The sequence below is a fragment of the Anolis sagrei genome, chromosome 5, assembly GCF_037176765.1.
Source record: "Anolis sagrei isolate rAnoSag1 chromosome 5, rAnoSag1.mat, whole genome shotgun sequence".
NCBI lineage: Eukaryota > Metazoa > Chordata > Lepidosauria > Squamata > Dactyloidae > Anolis > Anolis sagrei.
Genome location: NC_090025.1, coordinates 171379305 through 171394125, shown reverse-complemented (window position 1 = coordinate 171394125; position 14821 = coordinate 171379305). Strand labels below are relative to the sequence as shown.

The 14821-nt window shown below is 43.0% G+C and overlaps 1 protein-coding gene across 7 annotated transcripts in view; it reads right to left on the bottom strand.

Annotated features, from left to right (window-relative positions):
• IGF1 (insulin like growth factor 1) overlaps nucleotides 1-14821 on the bottom strand; it is a 73917-nt gene that overhangs the window by 17636 nt on the left and 41460 nt on the right. The window lies entirely within an intron of this gene.

Here is a 14821-nt window from a genome sequence, read left to right as displayed (position 1 = left end):
TGGGACAGGAGAGAGAAAAGGGGAAATTGTGTTTATTAAAGAGATGTTTCAAATTGCAGTACTCATCCTTATGCAACTTATTTATTGGAATAAGTAAGTTCAATCTTGCAGATTCAATGTGTACATTTAAACAAAAACCCCTCTCAATGCAAAGTAAAAATCCATATTCAGGATTTGATTATTTAGTCCTATCTGTGTGTTTTAAAAAGTGTGTGATGCTATGATCATGCTCCCAAGAAGCTTTATTTAGTAGGGCTGTGCAATCGATGAAAAAAATGTTTCAAAACTCATTACAAAATCATGGGGCACTGATGTTTTGTTTCTAAAGTGTCATTAGTGAAAATTTTGTCGCTTTAATGATAGTAATGAAATGTCGTTACTTTTTCGTTATAGTAATTGTGCAAATGGGAAAACTTCAGGGGCACCTTTCTCCCTCATTTTTACAGCTATTGGGGTGAAACTTGCTATAATGGTAGAACACATTTACCCCTGTTAGCCCATCAAGTTTAAGCATGTTTTCCTTGATTTTGGGAAAATTTCAAAGTTTTTCTAAACAACATTAAAAAAACTACAAGAGCTATCTCCCTGAATTTTCTATACAATGACACAAGATTACAGGGGATCATTCCCCTTAACTTTCAGAAATATTCATAGATCTACTAATTTTAGGGATTTAAAAAAGTTTTGACAAAAATATTTGTTTTTTTAAGCCACAACAGCGATCTCATTGAAGGTCTCTCTTATTAAGCAATAGAACTTCAATTTGGGGGCTTCCTCCCAGCCCAGCACGGAAATTAAGAGCCCTTCCACAAAGCCAGATAACCCAGAATATCTACTTTGAACTGGATTATCTGAGTCCACACTGCCATATAATCTAGTTCAATGTTGATTTTATACAGCTCTGTGGAAGGATCCTTACTTATTAGAAGTATCAGTCAGTCCTCCTCTTTGTAAATTCAACAATTTATTTGAATTCTGGCTTGCTGCTGCTACACAGATGGACAAATATCTCCCCTATCCTGAATTGGACTTTCTAATGCTGAGAAGAATTCTGGGAAATGTAGTTTAGGGCAGGGCTTTTTGAATTCTCTGACACAGTGCTCCTCGCCTTCCCAAACTACATTTCCCAGAATGTATGTGCTTTCTCTGTCTCTTTCCCAGCGAACTCTGCTTTCTCCCTGCTGCTTCCCTTTCCTAATGTCCATTAATTTAAAGACAAAAGGCAGCCTTTTTGGCTTTGCATTGCTTCCTTGCACTGAATATAAAACTGACTTTGGGAGGCTTCTGAGATTTACAAAGTTTAAATGAAAAGTATTGGGTAAGTTTCGATTCATAAGTTTTTGGGCTCAGGCCATGCCCACACATTGAATATCACATCTTAAGTACACATTTAACTAATGTTATATGACTTATGATGACTAACAAAAATTGCACTTCACTATTATTTAGACTGTTGAATAAGACAAGTCTTATTTCCTTAAAAATCTAAATACATAAACATATCTGTCTACAGCTGAGAAACAAAAATTAAGTCACCTAACCTACCCCAGCTGCACTCTCCCAAATTGCCTTGCATTTTTCAATGTCCACTGTTTTCTTTACGTCTACACACATAAAAATCTATATAGATATGCTATTTATTTATTTAGAACTTCTAAACATATTAAATCAAAACAGCTATTGAAAAGAAACGGATTAACAGGCTAGTGTAATTTGTCTGTTGGCACAACCTCCTAGTGGTAATATTATGTGTCTGCTTAAAACAAATCACAGGAAACTACATTACATCGCGGCTAGCTCCCTCAAGTTTTTAAGACCTATGAACTCACCGGAGTACCAAAGCTGCAGGGGCTCTCTGTGGATACTGGCAGGGAGTGAGCTGGCTTCCTGACCGGCGCTGCCGTCCCCTACCATTCCCCCAGGTCATCGGGAGAAGGCAGACCGCGATTTGCAACATCGCCGTGGCCGCCATTGCTGCCGGAGGGCTGACGAGCCGGCTGAGTTGCTGCCACGAAGACGCCGCTCCGCCGCTGGGGTTGGGGCTTGGCGGGCCCCTGTGGTGACTCCCGGCTCTCTTTGGCCCCCCTCCCCCGTGGCTCCCGTGGCTCCCTGGCCCCCATGGTTCCATCTGGGGCGAAGAGCTGGGCAAGCAAACAAGGCCTATCGGACGCCTCCCTCCTTCTGCCCTTCCCCGCCGGTAGGCCCGGCCACGCAGCATCGGGGTGGGGGCTGAAGCGCCCAGCAAGCCTTATAGGCCTCACAAAGGGCCTATCTGAGTTGTGGGGGCCGAGGCGCCCAGTGGACCCGCGATCTAGAGACCATCGGGCCTACTTGTGGGCCCAGCTGCTTGGCGCTGTTCCATCTGGCTTCTGTTTGCACCGAGTGTGGGAGGGACGAAGCGTTCAGCAGGCCTTCTTTCCATCGGGCCTCTTTTTCCATCATCGGGACTCCTTTCCATCAGTGGGCCCGGCTGATCGGCCACACCAACTGGAAGGCCCAATTATTACAGGGCCCAGCGTTTGCCTGTGTCATCCAACTCATAGGAAAATAAGACCTGAGTTTTCCAACACTGCCCTCTCTGGCCGGAGGTGTAAATAACATCATTCCACATTGCTGCTGAAAACGGGTGCTATATTTTCTCAGTCACTGCCTCACTTTATAAGGACCATCTCCCACTAAATTGCACCAACTCCTCGCCTGGACGATCGAGAAGAATTAGGAACCGGACCAAGGGTGCCGGCTTGCTGTCCACGGGCCCTTGCGGCTGGGACCTACGTTCTGTATTGACTGTCCTAGCTGAGTGACTTTGGGAAATTGTGAAGGACTGTCTCTGAGTTGTAGAAACTGTTAAGCACTTTAGTCCAGCACTTTAGCTCATATGGTCCTATCAGCACTGGAGCCATAGATACTATCTAGCACTTTAGCCCTGCACTTTAGATTGCCTGGTTCTGTCAGAAACTAGCGACTGGTCCCAACCACCACTATTGCTGCTGGTAGCACTACTGCACTTTGACAAACACTGTGACTTCATCTAACCCCCTGGCTCACACTGTGAATTGCTGTTGTTTCATTTGTTTTCATATGTTACTCTTGCTATTACTGATATTCATCAGCTTCCCTCCCCCTCCAGTAATGCACAAACGCACTTTATGATACATAGCACACTGGAGGGTTTAGGAAGGATTGAAGGGGGGGACCCTCAGGGTCCAGATATTTACAACCACAACAATGTTTGTTATGATACATTGACAACTGAGATAGTAATTGAAGATCATGGAGGGATCTCCTCCGGGGCGGGTGGGTCCGCGGGTGGAGGGGCTGCGATAGAGGTGGTGACAGGTAGAGGGAGATACGGGAAAGGGAGAACAAATTACTTTTTTCGGCCCAAAATTTATAATAATAATTCGGCAAGCTCAAAACGTGACAAAAATGTGAGACAAAAGCAAATCTGGCCCAAAATTTACAATAGAACATTGGCAATTCCAAAAATCCATACCACAACTCAACAAACAATTCGGCCTGAAAATAACAAGAATATATTGGGAACTCCAAAAAACCCTCCCGACAAGATACAGCTGAGATGCCAGGATGGTGGCCCCTCTGGGTTAAGGGTGGTGCTGTTCAATGCCAGGTCGGTAAATGGAAAGACCTCCATCATTCGAGACCTAATCCAGGAAGAACAAGCTGACCTGGCATGTATAACGGAGACCTGGTTGGACGAAGGGGGAGGGGTGAATCTCTCCCAACTCTGCCCGCCAGGTTACTCTGTGCAGCACCAACCAAGACCCGGAGGGCGGGGAGGAGGAGTTGCAGTAGTCTATAAGGAGTTTATCCCCCTGATCAGGTGCCCCATCCCACAATCATCATCATTTGAATGTGCCGGCTTCAGGTTAGGTGACCGGGACAGGATAGGGATTCTGTTAGTGTACCGACCACCCCGCGGCACGACAGTTTCTCTACCTGAGTTAGCAGGTGTGGTCTCGGATATGGCGCTGGGCTCCCAGCGGCTTTTAGTCCTGGGGGATTTCAACGTCCATGCCGAGGCCTCACTTTCAGGTGCAGCTCAGGACTTTATGGCCGCCATGGCAACCATGGGCCTGTCCCAATTAGTATCTGGTCCCACCCATACGGCCGGACACACATTGGATTTGGTCTTTACCCAGGGATGGGGTGACAGGGTCGGGGCGGAGGAGCTGACCATCGCTCCGTTGCCATGGACCGATCACTTCCTGATTAGGTTTAGACTTACTGTACCTCCCAACCTCCGCAGGGGTGGTGGACCCATTAAAATGGTCCGCCCCAGGAGACTTATGGATCCAAACGGATTCCTGACGGCTCTTGGGGAGCTTCCCACTTCCCTGGCTGGCGATTCTGTCGATGCCTTGGTCTCTCGCTGGAACTCTGAGATGACTAGGGCAATCGATACAATCGCTCCGGAACGTCCCCTCTCGAGTAACCGGGCTAGTCATGCCCCTTGGTTCACTGAGGAGCTGGCAGCTATGAAGCGAAAGAAGAGGTGGCTAGAGCGCGTGTGGCGCCGGAATCCGACTAAATCAGCCCAAACACACCTGAATGCCTTCTTAAGGTCCTATGGTGTGGCAATAGAGGCAGCACAAAAAACATCTTTTGCGGCCAATATTGCATCGGCGAAGAACCGTCCAGCTGAGCTCTTTCGGGTTGTCAGGAGTCTGTTAAATCCGCCGGAAAGCGAGATCCCTGACAGCTCAGGAGCTCGCTGTGAAGCATTTGCTCGGTTCTTCGCTGATAAAATTGCGCTGATTCGGTCTGGATTCGACGTCACTTTAAATGCAGTCTCTGAGGATGTAACGAGAGCATCTGCTTGTCCGGTTTCGTTGGATTCATTTCAATTGGTTCAGCTTGAGGATGTGGACAGGATCCTTGGAGAGGTGCGACCCACCACATGCATCCTAGACCCCTGCCCATCCTGGCTGATAAAGGAAGCCAGAGGGGGTTTGGCAGAGTGGGTGAAGGTGGTGGTTAATGCCTCCTTGCAGGAGGGCAAAATTCCAGCGAGCTTGAAACAAGCTATTATCAAACCGCTGTTGAAAAAACCATCACTGGACCCCACTCAATTAGACAACTATCGGCCAGTTTCCAATCTCCCCTACTTGGGCAAAGTCATGGAACGTGTGGTGGCGACACAGCTCCAGGGATTTCTGGTAGACACTGATTATCTAGATCCGGCACAGTCTGGCTTTAGACCGGGACATGGAACGGAAACAGCCTTGGTCGCCTTGGTAGATGATCTGCGCAGGGAGCTGGACAGGGGGAGTGTGTCCCTGTTAGTTCTGCTGGACCTCTCAGCGGCCTTCGATACCGTTGACCACGGTATCCTTCTGGGACGCCTCAGAGATATGGGACTTGGGGGTACTGCTTTGCAGTGGCTCCGGTCCTTTCTTGAGGGACGGTCCCAGAAGGTGTTACTGGGTGACACCTGTTCGGCCCCACAGCCGTTGTCATGTGGAGTCCCACAGGGTTCAATTCTGTCCCCAATGTTGTTTAACATCTACATGAAGCCGCTGGGGGAGATCATTCGGAGTTTCGGACTGCGATGTTATCTCTATGCAGATGATGTCCAGATCTGTCACTCCTTCTCACCTGTCACCAAGGAGGCTGTCCAGACCTTGAATCGGTGTTTGGCTGCTGTATCGGACTGGATGAGGGCTAACAAATTGAAATTGAATCCAGACAAGACAGAGGTCCTATTGGTCAGTCGTAAGGCCGAACAGGGAATAGGGTTACAGCCTGTGTTAGACGGGGTTACACTCCCCCTGAAGACGCAGGTTCGCAGCTTGGGAGTGATCCTGGACTCATCGCTGAGCCTGGAACCCCAGGTCTCAGCGGTGGCCGGGAGAGCTTTTGCACAATTAAAACTTGTGCACCAGTTGCGCCCGTTCCTTGGGAAGTCTGATCTGGCCACAGTGGTCCACGCTCTTGTTACATCCCGAATAGACTACTGCAACGCGCTCTACGTGGGGTTGCCCTTGAAGACGGTTCGGAAACTTCAACTGGTCCAGCGAGCGGCAGCTAGGCTGCTCACTGGGGCGACATACAGAGAGCACACCACCCCTCTGCTGTGTCAGCTCCACTGGCTGCCGGTTCAGTTCCGAGCCCAATTCAAGGTGCTGGTCTTGACCTATAAAACCCTGTACGGTTCCGGTCCAGCGTATCTGTCCGAACGTATCTCCCTCTACGTCCCACCACGGAATTTAAGATCATCTGAGGGGGCCCTGCTCTCAACTCCACTGCTTTCTCAAGCAAGGCTGGTGGGGACGAGGAGCAGGGCCTTCTCAGTGGTGGCCCCCCACCTGTGGAACTCACTCCCAGTGGATATCAGGGCATCGACATCACTCCTGTCCTTTAGGAGAAAGACAAAGACGTGGTTGTGGGACCAGGCCTTCGGGCAGTCTGCTAACTAGATAGGACAACCAGGCAATTAGGACCGGCAGGACTGATATATTTGGACTGATAAATGTGGAAGAAAACTCTGAACCATGAGATAGCGAACACTGACTGGCAAGAAGGAAGAAGTGGTTGTATCGGTTTGTATGAAATTTTACTGGTTTTATTGGTTTTAACGGGTTTAGATGCAATGTATTGTTGTTGTTGTTGTTGCTAATTTGTTATTTTGTTTTATTGCTTATTATTGTGTATTATGTATGCTATGGGCATCGAATTGTGCCTTGGATGTGTAAGCCGCCCTGAGTCCCCTTCGGGGTGAGAAGGGCGGGGTAAAAGTAAACCAAATAAATAAATAAATAAATTATGAACAATAGTGGGATCACATAAAAAGAAATAAAAGAACTGGATGCTAATGCGATAATATATAATTCCATGCCAACAATGATTATAGCAACCAAGGCAACTTTTTCATTTCACGGCCAACATCTTTGGAAATTTGAAACACATCTGCAAAGTAAGCTGTTATTGTGAAGATGGCAATTTTAATTGTAATTTGTAGTGGAAATTGAAAACTCACTGAAGCAAGGAGGCGTCAGACCACAGTATTGGTTTTAATCAATTTATTTGGCCGAGGTGTTAGCTTAGCTAAGTTGGAAAAGGAAACCGCCACACCCACCGTCAGCTGAGCACACCTTTTATAGTGTATTAACAGTGCATGTGTGGTTTGTAATTTTTGTTTTCCCCAAATTACCTGATTTACAAGAAATCACATTAGCTAATTTTATGCAGAAGCACACTTACATTCTTCTTGGTGTCGCTCTTTGGTAATCAGCTCAGACACTTACACACTATTAAGCAAAGCCATATAAGGAGGATTTTTTTTTATTTTACTTCCCTCTTATTAGATTTAATATAATTTGACAATAGGTCACAAATAATGTTATACAAGTACTAACCTGCATGTTCTATCAAACAATTCCCAAGCAACCCATCCTGGGGTAACTGTATAATAGGGAGTGTAGTAAATAAGAAGTTAGGTCTTCCACCTTTTACAGAGCCACAAATATATAATCATTGGGTATAGGACCTACCAAAAACAGCAGTTGACTATTCCTAAAGTAAAACTGATCTTTATTGTCCTCCAAGTTATATGTTTTGCTCCCTTGATATGTGGTTTCCAGTTGCCATTATAGGAAAAAATAGATTCAGAATTTAAAAGTGTGCCATTGCTCAATGAAATGTGCATCAATGTTCCATTTATGAAGGTGCTTCCTCTGGGAGAAGACAATTACTTTTATTTTAAGTAGTCTTACTCTGCTTAGTTTTTAAGTCTCTTCAATTGTTCTTGAAAGGTAGATAAAGAGACCATATCATCTGCATTCAACAGCATTTTTTCCTGTTTCCAACAAAAGTTGGGAAAAATCTAGTAAACATAGATAACAGACTAGATTGTTCACATAGGAATTAAAGAGAAATTAAAGTTGGACTTAATAGCCTATATGGCCTCTTTCAAACCTATGATTCCATTTTCTCAATAGCATTGTTGGTATTCTCATGAGGATGTACAGTGTAGGGAATTCAGAGCTTGAAAAAGTTACTTTTTGAATGACAACTCCCAGGAGCCCTCAGCCAGCATAGAATGAACATATTGGGCTCCTGTATTGGAAGATGTACTCCAAAAGAATAATTTATCCAGATTCAGACAGAACACATAAATGCCAATAAACAATTCTGCCTGACACCACTTCTGGCATTGGACTTTGATAGAGAAAGTGTCTTTCAGACTTTGTGTTTTGGGTATTAAGCTGACAGACTGAATCAATTCATTTTACAGTATAAAATTTTAACTATGGTCACTAATAAAGCTAAATAAAAAAGCAGTCAATAACAATCTGTCACAAATTGCAGAAGAGCAACATGTTCTCTGTACATCTTTGATGATTGTGGGATCATTTTCTTTTGGCTCTATACACTTTTTCTTATCCTGTTATCAGGCTCCTGCTCTTAGACTCTTCCTGCTGAGACTTTGAATTAGAAGTAGTTTTGCTTTATGAGATTAGCTGGTTGCAATTAGTTGGTGGCACATAAAGATCTTCAGATTAGAGGGTAGGAATAATTCCAAGTAGATAACATAAAAAGTGTTATCTACTTTCTTGGGCTCAAAAAAATCTCTGCCATAGATAGTGGACTTTCAAGATGCTAAACCCGAACAAAATATGCCTTCTGTTCATAGGTTTTGAACAAGGGCATTAAAATTTGAGAACGTTTTGAAATATTAAGAAGATAATCAGTTCTTTTAAATCAGTTGTAACTAAACAGCCTTTCTTTGCATTTCATTTCTTCTTAAGAAAATATAAAAACACCCAGCTCAGAGCTTTCTAACATTTCATCAAGCCTACTATAACAGTTTCCTCCATGTAGTAGCAATGCCAGATGACTAACAGTGCAGGGAGTCATCAAAAATAAGTTTAGAAGTTTAAAACAAATCTTCAGAGTGTTTGAATTCACTGAGAAGAGCCAGACCACAACCTTGTTAACACTCAGTAAAGAAATAACCTAATCGAAACAGTTGAGATACTTTGGAAATACAAAAGGTAAAACAAATAGTAGAGGTTATAGAACTCTGTCATGCACCATGCCATCTTGACTCCTTTGCCAGCTTCAGTAACGTTAAGATAAACTAAGCATATTCTCGAGAATTTCACAGCAAAAAACCCAGGACATATGTGGCAAAGCAATATCAGTGTGTACTCAATATGACAAAAGTTATTAATGGGGAAGAACAAGCAAGCTAGGACAGCATTTGTTTCTGCCTGAATCTACAGGGAAAAGAAAGATTCTGCCCTATATTTTCCTTTCACCCATGCTGCACTGAGTGTATTTGGACTCAATTTTGAACAGCATTTTCATCCATTCCTATCAGAGATTGCATCCCATGTGGTCTTACATGCAGAGCTTTCCCCTACACAGTTCCCTGATTTCTTTCCCCGCCCCATTCATTCCCCCCCCCCCCCCCACACACACACTATTTGGTCTGCTGCTGAGGAGCAAACGAAACACATATGCAAACACTTCTGTGCTGAGCCCGCAGATTTCCTGGCACCCATGGGAATAGAGAAAAGAGGGGTCTCTAGGCTTACAGCCAGTTCACACAATCCAGACTTTCTCTTCCTTCAGCATCACTTAGTGAGATATAGGTTTCCTCCTAGAGACCTGGGAAAAATATATCATCACTTTGAGATTTTAGCTATGACTATGAGACTTTGAAATATTAGTAATGGTAGAAAGAGCAAACAAAGAATGTTTCCCATTTATGTTGAATGTTATGAACAGTGAATATATCATTATGATCTATCTATCAAGAAAGTTAGCATGGTGTAGTGATTTGAGTGTTGGGCAACAATTCTAGAAATCAGGGTTCAAATCACTGCTCAGCATGGTAAGCCATTTGGTGGTTATGGACAGGTCATGCCTTCTCAAACTCTGAGGAAAGCAAACAGAAAACCCTCTGAATAAATCTTGCCAAGAAAAACCTGCAATAGGTCTGTCCGTCTATCTGTCTGTCTGTCTGTCTGTCTGTCTATCTATCATCTACCCTCTCATTTGTTTATCTGAAAGTCCTCATGGCATTTTTGCACAAATACAGAAGATCAGGATGTAAGATCAGCAGGTTGAGTTAATTATAAATGTGTTTGGTAGATATTATATCCTATGATGGAATGTTCCTTTGAAGACTGTTTTCAGTGGCAGATTTTTACAAATTGCTTAGTCTATAAAATAACCCCATTCTCCCTCCTTCCTTCTTATTGTAAACTCTGTACTTTGGAAAGTGTTTACTTTCACACATAGTTGCACTGAACTATGCCCTCTTTCTAAGGCTTCTGTTGGGAAGCTGCTAAATCCACAAAGTATGTAATAAGGGCTGCATTCTTTACACAGTGGTTTCCGAAGCCAGCTGGGGTGGTGAGAAGAGCAGGGCCTATAGGCAGTATTGATCTGAGGTGGAAATTTTATAGATCTTTGGAGGTGAGGGCCAACAAGAGAATGGGAACACAAATGATGCATTGCTTTAGTCCAATACAATACCCCAGAGTACAAGAGCGTTGCCAGTATGCCAGAGTTTATGAGCCTAGGTCAGATTCCATGGCTGGAAAGCTATAGATTCTGCCAGAAAAGAAGAAGAAGAAAACCCTGAATATATTTTGGCAAGAAAAATGCTGTGTTGGACACAAAGTCAGTTTGAAGTGAATTGCCAAAACCTTAATCAAGGACTGTGATAAAATAATTGCAAATTGCTAGATAAAATAATCGCATACTGGTTAGGTGGGGGAATCAAGAACAATGGCTGTCAATCCATCTAGTTGTAAACATTAATTGCATTAAACAGAGTCTAAGGTCTTCTTCTACCCCACAACTCTATTGATTTCACATTCTGTTACACAAAAAATAAGGTTACAAGGCACATAGCTCTCGTGGGGAATTTTTGCAGGGGAAGTTGGTATCACTGCTGCATAGTAGGAAGAAAATGGAAGCCAAAGAACAGTGCTAGTCCAGAGTAGCTCATCGACTGGCATTGTGGTAAAAGTTAGAGAGGAGCGTCCTCATTCTGTTTCCCTCCAAGTGCAAAGTTCGCACTGTAATATGCCGCTGCGATTCATCACAAAATTGTTTCAGTTTATGGAGAGGACTTATTGTCAAGACAGTATGTGACAAAACAGGTATGGAATATATTGTGAGACCATGAAGAAACTTTCCAGAGCCTTCCAAAACAAGCGGTGTGGGATGCTGATGGTGGGAGTCTTGTCTCCTTCATGACAATGCGCATCCGCACACTGCTCATGCAATGCAAGAATTTTTTTTGTCATGTCAGGAGCAACAGCTCCTGTTGTGAGGGAGCCCCTGGTGGCGCAGTGGGTTAAAGCACTGTGCCGGCAGGACTGAAGACTGACAGGTCGCAGGTTTGAATCCAGGGAGAGGCGGATGAGCTCCCTCTATTAGCTCCAGCTCCTCATCCGTTCACTAAATTGAAGGAACACCTTGGAAGAAAAGACTTTTCTGATGATGATGATGATGATGATGTGAAAATCAAAGTGATGAACTGGCTGAAAAAGGTGACGGGAGACTTCTATGACACAGGCATCAAAAAACTCCTCTCACGGATGACAAAATGTATTGAACTGAATGGTGATTATGTGGAAAAATAATGTAATACCTATGCTACAATCCATGCAAGTTTTATTAAAATATATTCATTATTTGCATTTTTTTTTAAAAATCTTGTAACCTTACTTTCTGGATAACCCTCATATATACACACCGTCCCTTGGAGTATTTTTTTCAAGAAACACTCAATGTAATTGTAAGCCGCATTGGGATCTGATAAATGCACCAAAGTCAAGAATAGTGTCTGCACATCAAATCATGCTTGAAATATTATACACACTTTACCTAGGAGTACACAATTATACCCATCACACAATTATAACACCAATGTACCACTCATAACTGCCATGGCTGCATTCTATTCAATCCAGCTATTTTTGAAAGGGAAAAACTTAAACGATAACTCCCATGATTGCATAGCATTGAGGCATGGCAGTTAAAGCAGTATCAAGTTGTAGTAAATCTACAGTGTAGATGCATCCTATGGGGAAAATCCGCTCTTTTGTTGGCTACCTGTAGTACTATAAAAAGAAAGGCAGTGTGGTGTAGTGATTTGAGCACTAGACTATGACTTTCGAGTAGTCATGGGCAAATTTTGACCCTCCAGGTGTTTGGACTTTAACTCCCAGAAATCACAGCCAGCTTACTGGCTGTACGGAATTGTGGGGATTGAAGTCCAAAACATCTGAAGGGCTGAAGTTTGCCCATGCCTGTTATAGAGACCAGGATCACAACCCTGCTTGGCCATGGATACTCACTGATCAATCTTGGGCAAGTCATACTCTCTTAGGCTCAAAGGAAGACAAAGACAACCCCTCTCTGAACAAATCTTGCCAAGAAACAAGGGGTAGGTTTGCAAAAAATCAGAAGTGACTTCAAGTATATTCCCATGCTATAAAGGCATGCAACAACAATAAAGTACTTTAAAAGCAACAATAAACCCAGCCCGCCCCTCATCAATCCTAGTTAGATGTTTACCAAACACCTCAGTTAAATTTTGTATGAACTCAATAGGTGCAATCGAGGGAGACGAAAGTATATAATCTATACAAGTCTATGGTTTGTGCAGTATTTGCTATGATAACATTAGGACAAACAAGTTTTTCTTAACTTCTGCTTCTGACCTCATAAGGGATCTTTGTTTTTCTAGTGTTAGTAAGAAAGCCAAATAACTGCTGCATTTGATCTGTTCAACTGAGCAAAATCCATACTTCCCTGTCCCCATAGCCTTTACTGTGGCTTGAGAGCTTTTGGCACCAAGCACAGCCAAAGTCATCCTACTCTCTCTTCTCCAACTCTGTGCTAACAAATTGCAGACATGGGTTTTCCATCTCGTTCAACATTATCCCTATGATTTTCCTTAGTATTCAGCCTGATAATGTTCTTGTTGATCATTATCAACAGAATATGAGTGGATTTCTGAAACAGGTTGATAAACCAATTAGTTTATTGGCTATTTGGGCAGGAGCTGATGAAATTGTAGTCCAAGAGCACCTCTTTTTGGCTAGCTTAATATAAGAAATAGATGAAGAATTTCTTAGTACAAGCTACCTTCCCACTAAAATAAAACAGAGGTTAGAATCTTGCATCCCCAAAGATATTTCTGGATTCCATCAGCATTAGTCAGCACAGCCAATGATCCTATTGGTGTCCTCCAACAACAACAACAACAACAACAACAACAAATTTGTTACTCGCTTCTCCCTGTGGCTTGAGGTGGGATACAACATTATTAAAATGAAATAAAACACTATTAAAACACATACAAGAAGACATCTAGTCCCATTATAATTATTTGAAATAAAATGTTCACAAGTCACATGCCTCATTATTTATAATGGGAGTTAAGCACAACATAACTATGTTTCTCAAGGTTTAAACTTGCATGTTGCATACACCATTAGGGAAGTAGCTTGTGTCTTTGTGCTACGTGTATTCAAAAACAAACACTTGCCATTTCATAACATAATGCAGTCTAATACTTATATAGCATTTAATGTGCTCCACATACGTTGTCACAGTAATCCTTACAATAACAACAACAACGTCATCATTCCTTAATTACAAATTGGGGGCTGAGGTTGATTGATATTGGTTTACCTAAGATGACCCAGTGAGCACATGGCTGATGGGAGATTTAAACTATGAACGTGCTGATTCACACTCATAACCACTGTGTGATAACCGCTCTTAAGCCTTTGTAACTGCCCTAGAAGGATGTACCATTATTCTAGAGGCACCTAAACCTGTAGATGTATGAATAAGGAAGTATATTTCACAATTGATAGAAGTAAAAGAAAAGGTTTGACCAGAAATCAAAACTTGGTGTTTAGAGATATGATCCACAATGATGTTAACAATCAATGCAAGAGGTGAAAAAAGAGTATTTTGCTGAGTGAACAAAATATCCTTCTCCAACAATGGAAGGAAGACTTCATTCACTGGAAGGAATATATAGCGATATTTACATAATGCAGGAATACAAAGGTTTGTTTTTAAGTCCTACATTATAGGGTTTCTGATTTCTTCTTCTTTGATCAAAAGCAGATTTTTTCAAATCTGCTTTTGAAAGTTTCTTCTGTTTCTTCTAAATTCCATTGGATGCATGAAACAAATAATATAGTCCTTTGGCTCCTGTCCATTGCATAGTCCAGTGAGAGTATTCAGCCATTGGATGGATGATGAAAAAGACTTGTCAACTGACATGTCACTGGTTGAGTGCCTCTGTACAAATGTGCACACTCCACACTCATTGGCATTAAGGGGAAGAGAGCTCCTCTTTAGGAAGTTCTAGGTCTTCCAGAGTGACTCCTATGGTCAATGTTGTCCAGAATTGACCATGCTGAAAAACCTACAAATGCCTAGAGAAGTGGTTCTCTCTAAGAATCACTACATCCTCCAATGCGACTCTATGGTCAGCCCCTGGTAGAAGTTGACTATAGAGTCTCACTGGAGTACTTAGACATTCATATGACTTCATGACACGGGTCTTTTTTAGTCTCCTAGGACACTTCAATGCCAGTCCAGTGACGGATGGGTATGGTGCCATCACATGACATTGCTGGAGGCCCTACTCATAACTGGGGCCTCCATCCACAACCAAAACTTCCCTCCAAATACAGGAGGCTGCCCATGTTGTGCTGGTTCTGTTGGAGGCAGCATAGATCTGCACTGCTTTGTCAATGCTTCCCCTGCGTGATGGAAGATGCATCACCATGATAAAGCTGTGCGCAGG